At 45.7% G+C, this 15,364-nt stretch overlaps 1 pseudogene; it reads left to right on the top strand.

Annotated features, from left to right (window-relative positions):
• The first annotated feature begins 7,915 nt into the window (after positions 1–7,915).
• LOC147733162 (centromere protein H-like) lies at positions 7,916–9,189 on the top strand (annotated as a pseudogene).
• The last annotated feature ends 6,175 nt before the right edge of the window (positions 9,190–15,364 follow it).

Here is a 15,364-nt window from a genome sequence, read left to right on the forward strand (position 1 = left end):
TATCCTTCACCAATCTATCCTTCATCCATCCACCCTTTCATCCTTCCATCCATACATCCATCATTCATCCATCCACCCTTTCATTCATCCATCCACTCATCATTCATCCACCCACCTTTTCACACATCCATCCATTCATACATCCATCATCCATCCATTCACCCACCCTTTACCCATCCACCCTTCCTTCCATCCACCCATCATTCATCCATCCACCTTTTCACACATCCATCCATCATTCATCCATGCAACCTTTTATCCATTCATACATCCATCCACCCTTTCATCCTCCCATCCATACATCCATCCTTCATCCATCCACCCTTTCATCCTTCCATCCATACATCCATCATTCATCCATCCACCCTTTCATCCATCCATTCACCCATCATTCATCCACCCATCTTTTTACATATCCATCCATCCATCCATCATTCATCCATCCACCCTTTCATCCATCCATCCTTCATCCGTCCACCCTTTCATTCTTCCATCCATACATCTATCCTTCACCAATCTATCCTTCATCCATCCACCCTTTTATCCTTCCATCCATCATTCATCCATCCACCCTTTCATCCATCCATTTACCCTTCATTCATCCACCCATCTTTTTACACATCCACCCATCATTCATCCATCCACCCTTTCATCCATCCATTATTCCGTTCAACCCTTTCATTCTTCCATCCATACATCTATCCTTCACCAATCTATCCTTCATCCATCCGCCCTTTCATCCTTCCATCCATACATCCATCATTCATCCATCCACCCTTTCATTCAGCCTGGCTTTCACCTTGGGGATGCCCTGTAGGGCTATCTCACAGGGAAAAACCAGGACGGGTTCCCAAGGCAAGCGCGGAGATACCCCTTCGGGGGTCGATTCTGGCGCTATATAAGAAATGTAATAATAATAATAATAATAATAATCCATCCACTCATCATTCATCCACCCACCTTTTCCCACATCCATCCATCCTTCAGCCTTTCATCCATCCACCCATCATTCATCCACCCACCTTTTCTGTGCCTCTCTCATGGGGGGGGGGGGGTGGAATCAGTATCTCTCTGTGTCGTCTTCATTCTTCTTTCCCACTCATGGGAGGGCATCTCTGTTTAAAAGACCTTTTACTTGTTAATGAGGCGTTGATGTTTTTCACACCTCGGTGTGAATTAGGCCTCCGCCGTGAGCCCAATGCCAGGAACTGCACTCTGCAGAATCTGCGACCCCCTTCCCAGGACTCCACGGCCCCCCTGGGGGTCGCGCCCCACAGATTAAAGACCGCTGGTGTAGGGTCTGGGAGAGTGTATGAGAACTTACAGGAGGCACACACTCTTCTCTTTTACTGCTCCATTCCACACTCTCCCCTTATTTTTTCTCCATCATTGTTTTGTATTTATATACATTGTGAACGAACATTTCTGAACGGATTGAAAGTATTTGTGGAATTTGATATAGTTGTAAGTAAGAGGTAAGTGGAAATAAACCAGTGACTAACAAACATATTCATGTTGACATCAAGATATGTTACGTGGGGACAGGTTGGAGAAAGGTAAAGAGATGGGGAATAATAAATAGGGTGCTCTGCAGATGAGCTGCTTTGAAACGATGAATAAAGGGTGTGATCCGCAAGCATAGCCTTCAATAGCAGCTTTGTATTGCTTGTAGATCTTCAGGTACTGAGTTTTTGCAGATAGGCAAAAACCAGAAAAGAAAAGAAACTCAATGCAGCACAGGAGGGTTTTAGAGATATTAAGTAATTTCCAGTTGGTGGAAAGGAGGTTTCTAACATGATTGCCTAGAGCCAAATCAGTGCTGAGCCAGTTATACTTCCTCAGCATAACTACTCTGCCAACACTAGCGGACACCGTCACGTAAGTACGCAACCTCCGATGGAACTCCAACTTCGCCAACACTCTGGCCCACCTCAAGGAAAGAAGAGCCAAGCAGCACTCCCAGAAAGCCAGATTGTTCACTTCCATCCTCCACGAGTCCAAATGCACCCGCAGAGTACTCGAGAAGAGATGGAGGAACAACAAAACCCCAGAAACCCACACTACCTTCAATACACCCCACCTTCTCCTCAAAACCATAAAGAAAACGGCCCTCCAAGACAGAACCAGAGTCAACGCACACAACAGCAAATAACTCTTCGTCATCGTCAAAGAGTTTGCCAGACCCAACAGCAGGACCACAGACGTCCCTCCCTCCCAAGACCTTGCAACAAACTCGGAACCTTCTTCCACTACAAGATCAGACAGATATACGACAGCTCCAGCACCCTAGACCTTGCAACTATGCCCGCCATCACTTTACGCAACCACCCCGCACCCTAAAAGACCGTGTTCTGCTGGACCCTGCTCACAACACAGGATACACTCAAGACCATGAAGAGCATCCACAAAGGAGCCAAGTTGGATTCTTGCCCACACCACATCTTCCACAGCGCAGCTGCCGCCATCGCCTCCCAACTTTGCCGCGCCATCAACTGCTCCATCAAAACCGCCACCTTCCCTGACAACCGGAAACAGGCAGAGATCAACTCCCTGCTGAAGAAGCCATCCTCAGACCCGGAAGAACTCAAGAACTTCAGACCCATCTCCCTCCTCCCCTTCCCAGCCAAGGTAATTCAGAAGGCTTTTAACGCCCAATTATCCACCCTCATAAAAGTGAACTACGTCATGGACAACCCCCAATCTGGCTTCCTAAGCAACAACAGCACGGAGACCGCACTCATCGCTGCCACTGATGTCATCCGCCCCCTCCTAGACCGGAGTGAGACAGCAGCCCTCAACCTACAGAACCTATCAGTCGCCTTCTACACCGTCTCCAACCTAATCATGAGACGCCACAACACCGACAACCGCAACAAGGCACTGGACTGGATCCTCTCTTTCCTTAGCAGTCGAAGTCAGCGAGTCGACTCCCCCCGTTCCTCTCAGAACCCACAAAGAACAGTTGCGGGGTACCCCAGGGTTTCTCCCTGAGCCCCACCCTCTTCAAAGTCTACATAGCCCCCTTGTAGCCATCGTCAGAAGCCATGGACTCAAAATTGTCTCCTACATAGAAGACGCCCAACTGATCCTCTCCTCACCAACGAACCCACATACACCAGAACCAGCTTCCACAGCAGAATGAAGGCCCCTGCCACCTGGATGAAAGACAGCAGCCTCAAGCTCAACTCGGACAAGACTGAGGTACTCATCCTGGGACCCTCCCCTTCATCCTGGGATGACTCTTGGTGACCAGCCACTCTGGGACCCCCTCCCTCCCCGACAGACCTTGCCTGCAGCCTCTGCATCATACTTGACTCATCGCTCACAATGAACCATCAAATCAAAGCATTTTCCTCAACCTGCTTCCACACGCTATTTCTGCTTCAAAAGACATTCAGATGGATCCCCACAGAATCCAGAAAGACAGTTAGCCACACACTCATCACCAGCAGACTTGACTGCGGCAATGTACTCTATGCCGGTGTTACCCAGAAACAGCTCATGAAACTACAGAATGTCCAAAATGTTGCAGCCAGCGTGGTCTTCGACATCTCCAGCCGCAGCCACATCATGCAACACCTCCGACAACTCCACTGGCTCCCAGGCAACAAGAGAAGCACCTTTAAGCTCCTCACACATGCCTACAAAGCTCTCCATGACGAAGGGCTAGCTTACCTGAACCACTGCCTCACATTCCACATACCCGCCACACAACTCCGTTCTGCCCAACTCCTCCTAGCCTCCGTCCCCAGGATCAACAAGACCACAACCTGTAGAAGTTTATTACCCTACCTCGCCGCCAAGACCTGGATCACTGTGCCCCTCCACCTCAGGCAATCCGTGTTACAGACCCAATTCAAGAAGGACTTCAAGACCTGGCTCTTCAAATGATCCCACACCCAGAGGGAACAGCAGCCTTCCACACCCCACCAGCACCTTGAGAACCTCACTGTAAGTAGCCATGCTTTACAAGCCCCTGATTGATTGATTGAAAGATATCAAATATAGTAAAAAGGGTGGGGTGGTCTACACTCTCAACTACCAAAAGTGCTCCAGTATATTAACAAATAACATATGCACATGCACAAGAGGACGCATCAGACAGAACCTTACAAACACATGCAACACACACTGTTCACAACAGCAATAATCGCTGTAACATACCCACACCACCTTACAAAAACACACATTAAGTCAGAACTCTGGATATACAGCTAAGACATACCCAATGTATAAGTAGAAGTCTATTAAGGCATCAAGCAGAACTTGCTACGTCTTACCATACATGCACAATTACAAGGCAATAGGCAGCCAGGCCGACATTTGAAATATATAAGCAATTGGGTAATAACCATATCTCTCACCCACCCAAAATTCAAAACCTATTAAAATTAACATGCTCACCCCATTGGCCACCCACCTCCATAAAACTGAATCAGACTCCAGCCAGTGATGGGAAAGTTTGAAAATTCATGCTCTCAATGGGAGAGGAAGCTCAACGCCTTGATCACTGGGTTTTTATGGGGCAATCGGAGGCGGAGAGTGGCACTTATCACTATGCAGCGGCCCAGGGCGGAGAGGGGTTTTGCTCGACCGGACCTTGAGCCTTACTATTATGCAGAGCAGCTTTAATGGTTTACGAAATGGGCGGCGAGGCGAATCCGGAATGCTGAGGATTTGGGTGGCCAGAACTTAAGTTTGACCCAGCTTTCTCAGGTGCTGCTACCGTTGCCTATGAGGGATAGAATGATTCCCCCTGATTTGCAAACGGTGAGACAGTGTTGGAATTGCCTGGCTAGACGGGCGCGGTTACGAATCCCATACGCACCTGAGATTCCGCTACGGATGTGTGAAGCACTGTCCCGTGGGGGCAACTGGAGCAAGTTGTGCCACTGGGAAGACGCAGGGGTCATTACTATTGGAAACTTGTTTGAGGATGGTAACCTCCTCCCCTTCAATGACCTCTTGGAGCGCCATGATCTCCCACGGGGGGACTTTCTCTTCCATGCTGTTTTGACAGCAGCCATTAGAAAGCACTGGTGAGAGTGGTTGGTGGAACCCAAGACGTTTCTGGCATGTCAGTATGTAGTGATGGCAGCGGGGACTATTAAGGCAGTTACAAGTCTCTATAGGCGGATCACGCATGACTGGTGACAGCCTCTGATTGCTTTACGCCTTAAATGGGAGGCAGACTTGGGGGAGGCCATTGGGGAGAAACCATGGGGAGAGATTCTAGAAAGGGTTTGGAAGGGCACTAGGAAAGAGTGTTTTCAATTAATTCACTTCAATGTACTGCATAGGGCATACCTCACACCGGGGAAAATTAACGAGTACTTTGGGGTATCGTCCGCCTGCCCAAGATGTAACCTGGAGGGGGCAGGGTTCCTTCACATGTTTTGGGAGAGCCCACACTTGGGAGAATACTGGAGAGGGGTGACAGCTGGACTGACAACAGTGATGGAGAGAGAGGTAGCATTGACGCCTGGGAGTTGCTTGTTGCATTGATTCCCGCATACTGCTAAGACAAAAAATACTAGTAAATTCATCGACTTGGGGCTGGTATTAGCAAAGAGGGAGCTTACTATTCACTGGAAGTCAAAGAAGGCCCCCAACCTGCTGAGATGGAATAGAGAACTAGTGAAATGGGCAGAGAATGAGGGGACCTGCAGACTGCGAATGGCTATGCGCACTGGGAACGAAAAGCCGATGGAAATGGCACGTGCATGGGTGGCACTGGTGGACTTAGTGAAGCACCTGCTTGAGGACGCAGAAGACATACTGGGGGAGATGGGTGCAGCACCGGGCTACTGAATCCAGAGGTTCCTCGCAAGCTTGAGCATAACGTGGGACCTGGGTGGGACTAGCTGAGGGCTTCTCTCAACTCTCTCCACAATATTGACCCCTGGGGTTCGGGATGTAGGGAACATGGACTAGGGTGGATGTGTAAGGTGGGTCTGGCTGGACATTTTAATGAGACAGCGGCATGCCTGGGGGGGCGGGATGGGTAGTGGGAGTTTCTTCGGGAGTTGGGGAAGGGGGGGGAGGCGGGCAGAGGGTGGCATTTACATAAGGAGTCCTGCTGGTATGTCCATTATGAGGAGGTGCACTGTGACATTTACATAAGGCTAGGCATGGGGAGGGGAGGTGGAATGGCTGGGGGTGCTCCTGTTGTCTACCTGATTGATACTGGATGGTGAAGGCGGACCTTCTGATAGTGAGCGGGGGATAACTGAACTGGACTTTAATTGCACCATTTGATCATCTATTATGCCCTACGGGCTGTTTTTTCTATGATATCACCTTGAAAAACCAATAAAAATCTGTTACAAAAAATAGAAAAGAAAAAGAAAGGTATTGTTATGCCATACAAATTTCAACAGAGCACAATGGAAGTGCTAATAATAAATTTACTCTATATATGAGCTACTTAATAATAACAGTCTACTGTGCATGGACAGGTCATAAGGACTGAGAGAGTTCCTGTTAACAGATGTTGATGTGAATAATTTGTTAAGGAGGGTGACTCTCTTGCCGCTGAGGGTGGGATTGCGGATAGCAGTGCATGCTTTGGAGTGAAGGGTTGGTGTATACCATCTTTGGCTTGTTGACAGGTTTCAGCAATGGTTGCAAAGTGGGGGAGGGGCATATTAGGCGGAGTTGTTAGTGATAAATGCAGTTTTCTTGAAGACCTTCCTCACCAATGCCTTCTATAAATAGAGAAGGGGAAATGTTGGGTGTTTTTGTGAACTATTGTCTGTTGAATTTTCAGTCGTTGGGAGTAGTTGAGATGTATGGGAGGGGTTTGCTGTACCACTGGTAAGGGCAGTTATGCAGTGTGGAGGGGAGGCATGTGATGTGTGTTTGTGAGATGCTGAAATGTGAGCAGGCATATCATGAGAGGCCTTAGAGACCAGTGATACTGCATAGAAGGATGTACAAGTTAACAATGTGGGAGAGGGACACATGATGGATTTTAAGAAAGGCAGGTGTAGTGGGAGGTGGATACTAATTTGTCTCGCAGTGTAAAGCTTGGTTAGTTAGGTCACCTGTTGGTACGTTTTCAGTGAGTAGAGTCAGAATGGTCTAGTTTGCTGACTAGATGCCAGGCGTCAATGAGCACACATTAACTTAAGAAACCACTTCCCTCCTAGATAGAGGGTGTCAACCCACACAATTCACTAAATGAATGCTGGGCTACAATGAAAACAGTTCCTGCAATAGATGCAGTAAGACGAAACACAATATAATCATTGAATGCAGGGTCTCAATAGGCACATTTCTCTCAGCAGTCACAGTTCACTCAATGGATGCATGGTGGCAAGAGCAATGCCCATTCAGTTGATGTTGTAGGGTAACAATGGACAGAGTTCACTTAACAAAGTTTACCCAACCAATTCAGGATGACAATTGGTACAAGTCACTTACTGGTTATAAGTGAACGAGCTGGCAAGAGAGTAGTTATTACAAGTGTACAATCTACAAATAAAATGCAACAAAGTGCTAGGGAGACCCTGGATCAAAGATCTATGGGGTACATGACATTGTCTTTGGTGCATGTTGCATGCTTTGTGTGCACCTTGCACCCCTCTGGTCCCGGGGGCTTTGAAGGCTAGTTTGGGAGGGGCATCACGTCAGCAGGGACTCCAGTCGCAGGACAAGTATTTGCCTGTTCAGGAGGCTGAATGAGCTAAAGATAACTGCCTGCGTCATGTGTGATGTAATGTAAATGATATTTATAGAGCATGACTGATGCACAAAAGGTGCCTGGTGCTGACGTAGACTGGTAGCACAAAACAAACAAGGGTTTGTGAGTATAATGACAAGTTTTCAATGCCATGCCGCAAGATAGCCCAGGCCTGCCTCACTTAAGCGCTTCGCCCACAGCCAAGGAGAAGAATATCTGGTTATTGCAAACATGAGTTCCTAAAAGGGAAAGCAGCCGAAAGAGACGGGGACAGATATCTGGGACCATTTTAGAAGCTGGAGCATGCAAGTTTGAAATTGATGCATAGCACACTTAACCATCCTTGCCATACTAACAAAGAAAAAACGGGTGTTTCCCAAACAGTTACAGAAATTGCTTGGCCGGAGAGACAAATAAAACAGCAGTTGATTGACTTGGCAACGAACCATGGGGCACGAAGCAGAGAAAAGGAAAGTATTGATCGCTCGATAAATGTAAGTTTGGGTTTAATGGATCCCAAGCTAGAAAATGCAGTGGGGCAGATTTACAAGCCCCTTGCGACACTTTTGGCCTGCCGTTGCATCACTTTTGTGACGGGGCGTAAAAAATGCAGCCAACTTACGTGATGCATCTAGGGAGATGCGTTACATTGTAAAGCCCTGCATCACAATATACCTGCGTCAAGTATAATGTATGCAGGGTGGGCCTTCCCACGGAGGAAAGCCTCGTAAAAGTGACGCAGTGAAATCTACAAGATTTCACTGCGTCACTTCTAGGACACCACTGCACCAAAAGCTTGCACCTGCTTTACTCAGGTGTAAGGAGTGACATGGTGTACTTGGAATAGGCCTCAAAATGCATTGCTGGAGTTGCGTCGTGCTTGCAACACAACTCCAGCAATGCGTGACTTTTGCTCCAACAGATATCTCAGACTTTCTGACGCATCTGTCAATCCAATGGTGTGCCGTATTATAAATACAGCGCATGCGTGGTGGTGCATGGGTTTCTCAGGGTGGTGCAGGGAACGTGACGCATCTTTACAGATGCACCACTTTCTTGTAAATCTGCCCCAGAGTATTTACAGGAAGCAGTTTTCCGATGCAATGCAAAAAGAAATTGAGAACAACACTCAAGACAGTGAGTCTATCCTTGAGGTTATGAAAATTTGTATTGTAATGTGCAAGAAGGTCCACTCTGTCCAATCGAATAATCAGCTACTGGAAGACAAGATATTGGACGTTCGCAGACGCAGGACTGACTTAAAATTCAAGCAACAAGAGCTTCTGAAAGAGGCGAAGGCACTGTAGGAGAGAAGGCAAAAACTGTGTGAAGTGGAAAAGAAGGATCCGGTCCTGGAAAAAGAAAATATTGAAGAAAATGTAAACAGGATAGTTGTCATGCAGGAGGTGTTTCAGCTGATCATCCTCAGTTTAAAATTACATTGGGCAGACGGTCCAAAGTTAAGAACTCACATAGTGGACATGAAGGAATTTTCCTATTCTTAAGGAATGGGAACCCTGACTTTTCTGCTTTTGAGTCTGTTCTGTTGGTCTGCTTCTCCAACCTGCACTTATAATGGGAATAACAAGCTCTTGAGCTCATAAGAGAAATGACAAAAATGTTTTGTTTGCATTCTTTTGTAAATTTTTTTTTTAATTGTGAGAAATCTGACAACTGAACTGTCTGCCTTGACAATTTTTAGCTGGGAAATCCAGACTGGCACCATAACAAAAACCTCTAATTGTTTATGGTGTATTGGAATTGTTTGAATGGTGAAATGAGGTGAGAAAATACAGATCTTGTATGGCAAATTCCTTGAGTAAGGTGTCCAATTAAGAAAAACTGCATAGTTAATACAGAGCAAATATTCGATCCCAAGTTGACATTTTCAGACTTTCTATAAAGTACCTACTAAATGTATTTTTTTATGTAAAATGTCTCCCACTTTGGTTTACTTAATTGATGATTCTTTTTTTTTTAAAGGCTGATAACTTAGTGGGGTTTCTACTCCTCCTTTGGCACTACATACCTTGCACAGTAAATGCACTACTAGGGGCACATTTACAATAACTGGCGCATCCCTGCATATTAGCAGGGATGCGCCAGTTATTGTGCGTGACTCAAAAAAACCCTTGCGCCACCATGGATGCGCCACATTTACAATGTGGTCCACCATGGGGCAAGGATAGACAGATGCGTGATGCATCTGTTGGTGTAAGGGTGACACAGTGCAAGCGCGAAGCAATTCCAGCACTGCTGCTGGTGCACTATACCTAATATTCTGCGTCACTCCTTAGGCCTGCTTCGAGCAGGCGTAAGGATTTGTCGCAGCGGGACGTAAAAGTGACTCAGTGAAATCTTGTGGATTTCATTTGCACCACTTTTACAGGGCTTTCTTGCGACGGAACGCCCACCCTGCATTCATTATACCTGACACAGGTATAATGTAGCGCAGGGTTTTGCAATGTGACGCATCTAACTAGATGCGTCACTTTGTAAATATGTCGCCTAGTGGCGCATTGTTTACGCCACCGCTGCATCACAAAAGTGACGCAACGGCGGCGTAAAAGTGTTGCAAGGGGCTTGTAAATCTGCCCCTCAATGTCTAACACTAAATAAGTTTTCATTCCTTTATGAAAAGCTAATATCTGCTGGAACATCCACAGTGAAGACAGGCAATGCCACTGCTCGGTTGCTTTTACCGAAAAAAAACACAGCCACCCGTCCTAGAATCAGAACTCAGTTTAAGGGTCCGTTGATATTGGTGAAATCTCCTTTGAAGGTAGCAAGGACCCGATCATGGAGGGCACGATGAACCAAACGGAAACTTAAAGATCACTCCTTTGGAAACAGGAAGCCAAAAAAGTGTGTTCCATGCCAACGATGCGGATGAAAGACGCAAACATGGTAGTGCACGTCTCACAGCAACATTAGCATTTATTGGAGGAGTTTCAGCCACCCCATGTGATCAAAGGAATATCCTATGGTAATGATTTTGTAAAGCACGCTTATACCAAAGTATGCGACTTGGCGCTAGTGACATAGACACTAAGACTAGTGAATTATAATAATCTAAACAACTCAAAATTGTCTCCTGAACCACCATTGTGCAATCCTGTACAGGAAGTAAGGGAAGGATTTCCATAGAAAGTGCATAAAGGAAAACAGATGGCAGATAAGTGATTGACTTGACTATTCAGCAATGGGTTAAAATGAAATCAAAATGAAAGCCAAGATTTGGGACTGGTGCTACCATTGATTGGGCTCCCCTGAGGATGCTGGCCAGAATCCTTGAGGAAGAGGCTTTAGAGGATCACGTCATCCCAATATTCCCTTGGGTATGGGAGTACCCTTAGAGAGCACAGGTGCAGAACATCCCACGCACTGATGTTTTTTGTGTATCTCCTTCGAAGCAGCATCAGTCAGGAATCAGTTATATGTCCTCCTCCCTGCCTTTGTCATCCCTTCTTGCTCTCAGTGCAGGCCTTCTTTAGCTCCTGGCCACGCAGTGAGAGGCTTTTGCCTCTGCTGACCTTGAGAAACTTTGGAAAAGTGGGAGCAGACTGCTCTTCATGCTCCCATCTTAGCTGAAACAACAGAAGCAAAGTAAGTCTCCTTTCATCACCTGGAGCCTCATTACAAGTTCCAAGACAAGGTAAGAGCACATCTCTGGTCACCCAAGCACAACACAAATGCTTCCCACATAAGATCAAACTAAATACAACACTCTGCCAACACCTGCCAACCACACACTCCCCCAAGGGGGAGTGTGCTGCTCATCTGAAAATACATGTTGGCGCTATACATATTCTACTATAATATACAATACATAGGTTCTTTTTTGCCTCCAGCATCATTGCAATGTCCAAGTATTCTTTAGTACAGCTGTCTATGCTCAAGCTGGAGAACTGTTCTTGTTGCGCACACAGACTACCTATTCTTAACTTAGATTAATCTCCTTGAAGCATGCAAGTGAGACGAGGTCTCCTCTATCCCTGGAAAACCAACCGAATCTCACTTCCTCTCTTTTGCCCATTATGATGTAGCTCCCTCGTTACTCCTTCATTTTGGAATCACGTGCCTCGACCATCAACACAGCAAACCTTATATATGACAATTGCCTCTTTTTCCTCATAAGGAGTGTTAAATGGGGCACATTCAGATTTTAGCTTCCAGGTATACTTCTCGTCTTGATAATAAGCCTTATGGTACCTTAGACTGAATCCTTCGTCAAGCAATTTCAGAACTATGGACAGCAAATGGTAAAAGCCACTGAGAAACATCGTACACAAATCCACCACAAAGCAGCACAATAACATAACATGTGTATTTGTTAAAAGTACACGCTCACCCAGAAGGGCATCTTGGTGCTGAATAACAAACATTTAATGTTACCCAACGGTACTCATTTTATCCACCTCAGAAGGATGAAAGGGTGAGTGGACCCACCAGTATTTGGACCTGTGACCATGAGGTCAAACACAGGCCCCTGTAGTGGATGCATTAGTCCGCCAAGCCACCAAACCCGGCTGAGACAAAAGCCTCAAAGCTGCCACAGTAGAGGCCTGGAAGGAATCTCCAAGTTAACCTTCAGTTGACCACTTCCTATGCGAATTCTTCACCAATCCAGGATATATGTCTGGAAAGAGCATCACTAGCCAAACAATGATATCTGTCTCCCACCACACAGATGTGAGTTTAAAAAACCTCCTCATAAAATCTACAGTTTGCCTTTTTTTTAACAACCATACTCTGAGTGTCAAACGTACTTAATAATCATCCAAACTATAATTTGTTTTCCAGTTTGTCGATCAGTGTATTCATGTAATCATAAAGTTACATAAAGGACCCAATCCATTCCGGGGGAATATAACTCAGATGTTCAAATACTCATTTGCAACTGAAAAGGAAGGAAATACCAACATGTAATGTACAGATACGTCAGCTTCGGTTGGCGTTCCCAGGATATAGCACTTTGACGTGGCAGGAGTAAATCAGAACATAGACATGTTATCTGGAGTGTCCATGTAGGTTAGAGGAATTATCTGAGTATATTACAGTCAGGGACGGTTTAGATTTACATCTCTTTTAACTCCTGCAGTGACTTTACTGGTGCAAATGTTGTGTTAGATGTTTTGAAAACTTTTCATCGGTTACTAAGAATTACAGAGAGCAAAACTTATCTGAGTGTGTGAGAGGCTGGGAGCAGCAAAAAAGAGGTTGTTACAATGGAGTTGTGATCCTTTGCATGGCAATGTCTCCCATGTTTTTAGTTTGCTCTTTACTTCTGCTGTGAGGTATAGCAATAACATCTGTTGCCTATAATGCTGTCTCATTGTCTTTTCTTTAAAATGTGCCCATTCCTCGTTCCCTACACAATTGTTATTGTTAATTTGGATTTGTAACACGCCCAATCACCTACAGGTCTCTAAGCGCTCGGAAATCGATGTTATTACAATAACTTGGCACAACACATCGGAGAGACACAGCTAACAGTTTACATTGCGCTCAGAACTTTACCAAACAGCAGTGTTTTCAACAGTTTCCTGAACCGCAGAAGATTCACTTCCCTGCGTAGCCCTTCAGGCAGCTTATTCTATAGCTGAGGGGCCAATACAGAGAAGGCTCTCCCTCCCTTAGTTACTAATTTGTAGCGGGGGCAAACCAGCAACTGGGAGTCCGATGATCTAAGTGTTCTCTTTGGGCTGTACACCTCCAGGCGCTCTTTAATGTAGACAGGTGCATGGCCGTAAATCGCCTTATGGGCTATGCATAAACTCTTGAATTCAACCCTCTCTTTAATAGGGAGCCAATGAAGACTCTGTAGTAGAGGGGAAGCCTTCGTTCTTCTAGGTAATCCAAAGATCAATCGTGCGGCGTCGTTCATCACGACCTGAACTCTGTTAATCAGAGTTTTAGGGAGGCCAAGATAAAGGGCATTTCCATAATCAATCCTTGAGATGACGGTCGCTGCTACAATTGAGCGCATCATGGATTGAGAGAGAAAGGGGGCTAACTTCCTCAGTTGCCTGGTAATATTCGTGCAGCTTCCCACAACGGAAGATATTTGGCTGCACATTGACAGATCACAGTCTAATTTAATCCCCAAGCTCTTTACGTTCACACTTGGCTTTGGGGCTAGTCCTAACTCTGTTTTCTATTAGTTCCTGCACCATATTCAGAGAGCTGAAAGTGAAATAAAATAATTGTAGGGTTGGGTGAAGAATTCCGCTCAGCCAGCGGATCTCGCGGAGTTTTGCCCACTCTGCACTCCAAGCAGAGCGGGGAATTCTGAAAAACACCACAAAGTGATGCGGAGCCCAGTTTTTTTCTCGGCAATGTAAAGTTGGCAAGCGCTTGTGAGAAAAAAATCGCACTCTAGACCTCCGGGCGAGTTTTCTTAATGTAGGCGGTCACAGCAGATTGTGACTGCTCGTGTTGAGAAATCTGTCACTTGTGTTGAGGACGCTGCCGCTCAAGTAGAATGTCTACTCGAGTAGCAGAAAGCAGCAGCGCCCTCTAGTATGACGCATAGTGCACTCCGCGCTCATGGCACTTAAAATCAGTGCGACCAGCGCAACTTAACAGATTCCGCCACTGGCCGAACTCTACAGAACATGGCAGAGTTTTTCCAGCACTACACTGAGTACTGGGGTGTAAAACTCCACGAAATCCACCCAGGCCCAAAAAATTGCTACAATTAAAATTATATGAGTAGATGACTATTTTACACCCTTTGATGGCTATAACATTAGCCAGAGATGCAGCTAGAGCTCCGAGTTAATGGTTATTTCTCAGGTTAATGTCAGCTAACCAAACCATTGTAGCTATTCCAGGTGTGTGTGAAATGGGCTTGTGAAATTCTTGTCCAGGTGAAAACTGAGAGGTATATTTCGAGCCAACAAGAAACCCTTGGAGCTTGGCACTTTGAAACTACTTACTGGAAAAAACATGTATACCAGAGAAAGACAAAAAGTCATTTTCAGATAAAGAGGGCCGGGTAAGTGAGAAACAGCAAAGCAAATCAGCTGACCAAACATGGCGTCTTCCATGGGGAATTAGTAAGATGCATCACCACTTAGGGTCAATTTTATACCAGCAGTTACTTGAACTTAGTCACAAAGAGAATGAGAATTTCAATTGTAGAAAAGAGACGATATCACAGATATAGATTTCAACTTAATGCATGAAAACTACCCCATCCTTGGTAATGTTTCTGTTTATGTATCAAAGACGAGGTGCCCTCACTGTTGACCAGTGAAGACTGTTTGCGTTCAACCCTGGTCCTCATGTGTCATCCAGAATTAGTTACTTATGACACACTCTGGTGGTTCTCAATCCTGCAGTCTCAGTTAATTATCCTTTTCTAGTACTCTCTCTGATTACGTAAGGGCTCCCACCGTGTCCACCACTGAGACTTATCGATCCATCAGCCCCAGCAGCCACACTTAGACTTCACGCTTGCCTATTTTGCAAAACACCCTTCTAAATGTTTTGTCTTTCCCTATTTTTAACTCATCAATGACCACAACTTAGATCTTTTCTTCCTTACTGAAACATGGAATTATGATCCTTAGTTACTCAATATTTCTCTTGCCGAGGAGACAAAATGGGAGCTGGAGTTGTAGTTATCGGAAAAAAGGGATCTCTTCTACTCTTCAAACTGGTCAACTAGCTGAC

The sequence above is a fragment of the Lissotriton vulgaris genome, chromosome 2_1, assembly GCF_964263255.1.
Source record: "Lissotriton vulgaris chromosome 2_1, aLisVul1.2, whole genome shotgun sequence".
In the NCBI taxonomy this organism is placed as follows: domain Eukaryota; kingdom Metazoa; phylum Chordata; class Amphibia; order Caudata; family Salamandridae; genus Lissotriton; species Lissotriton vulgaris.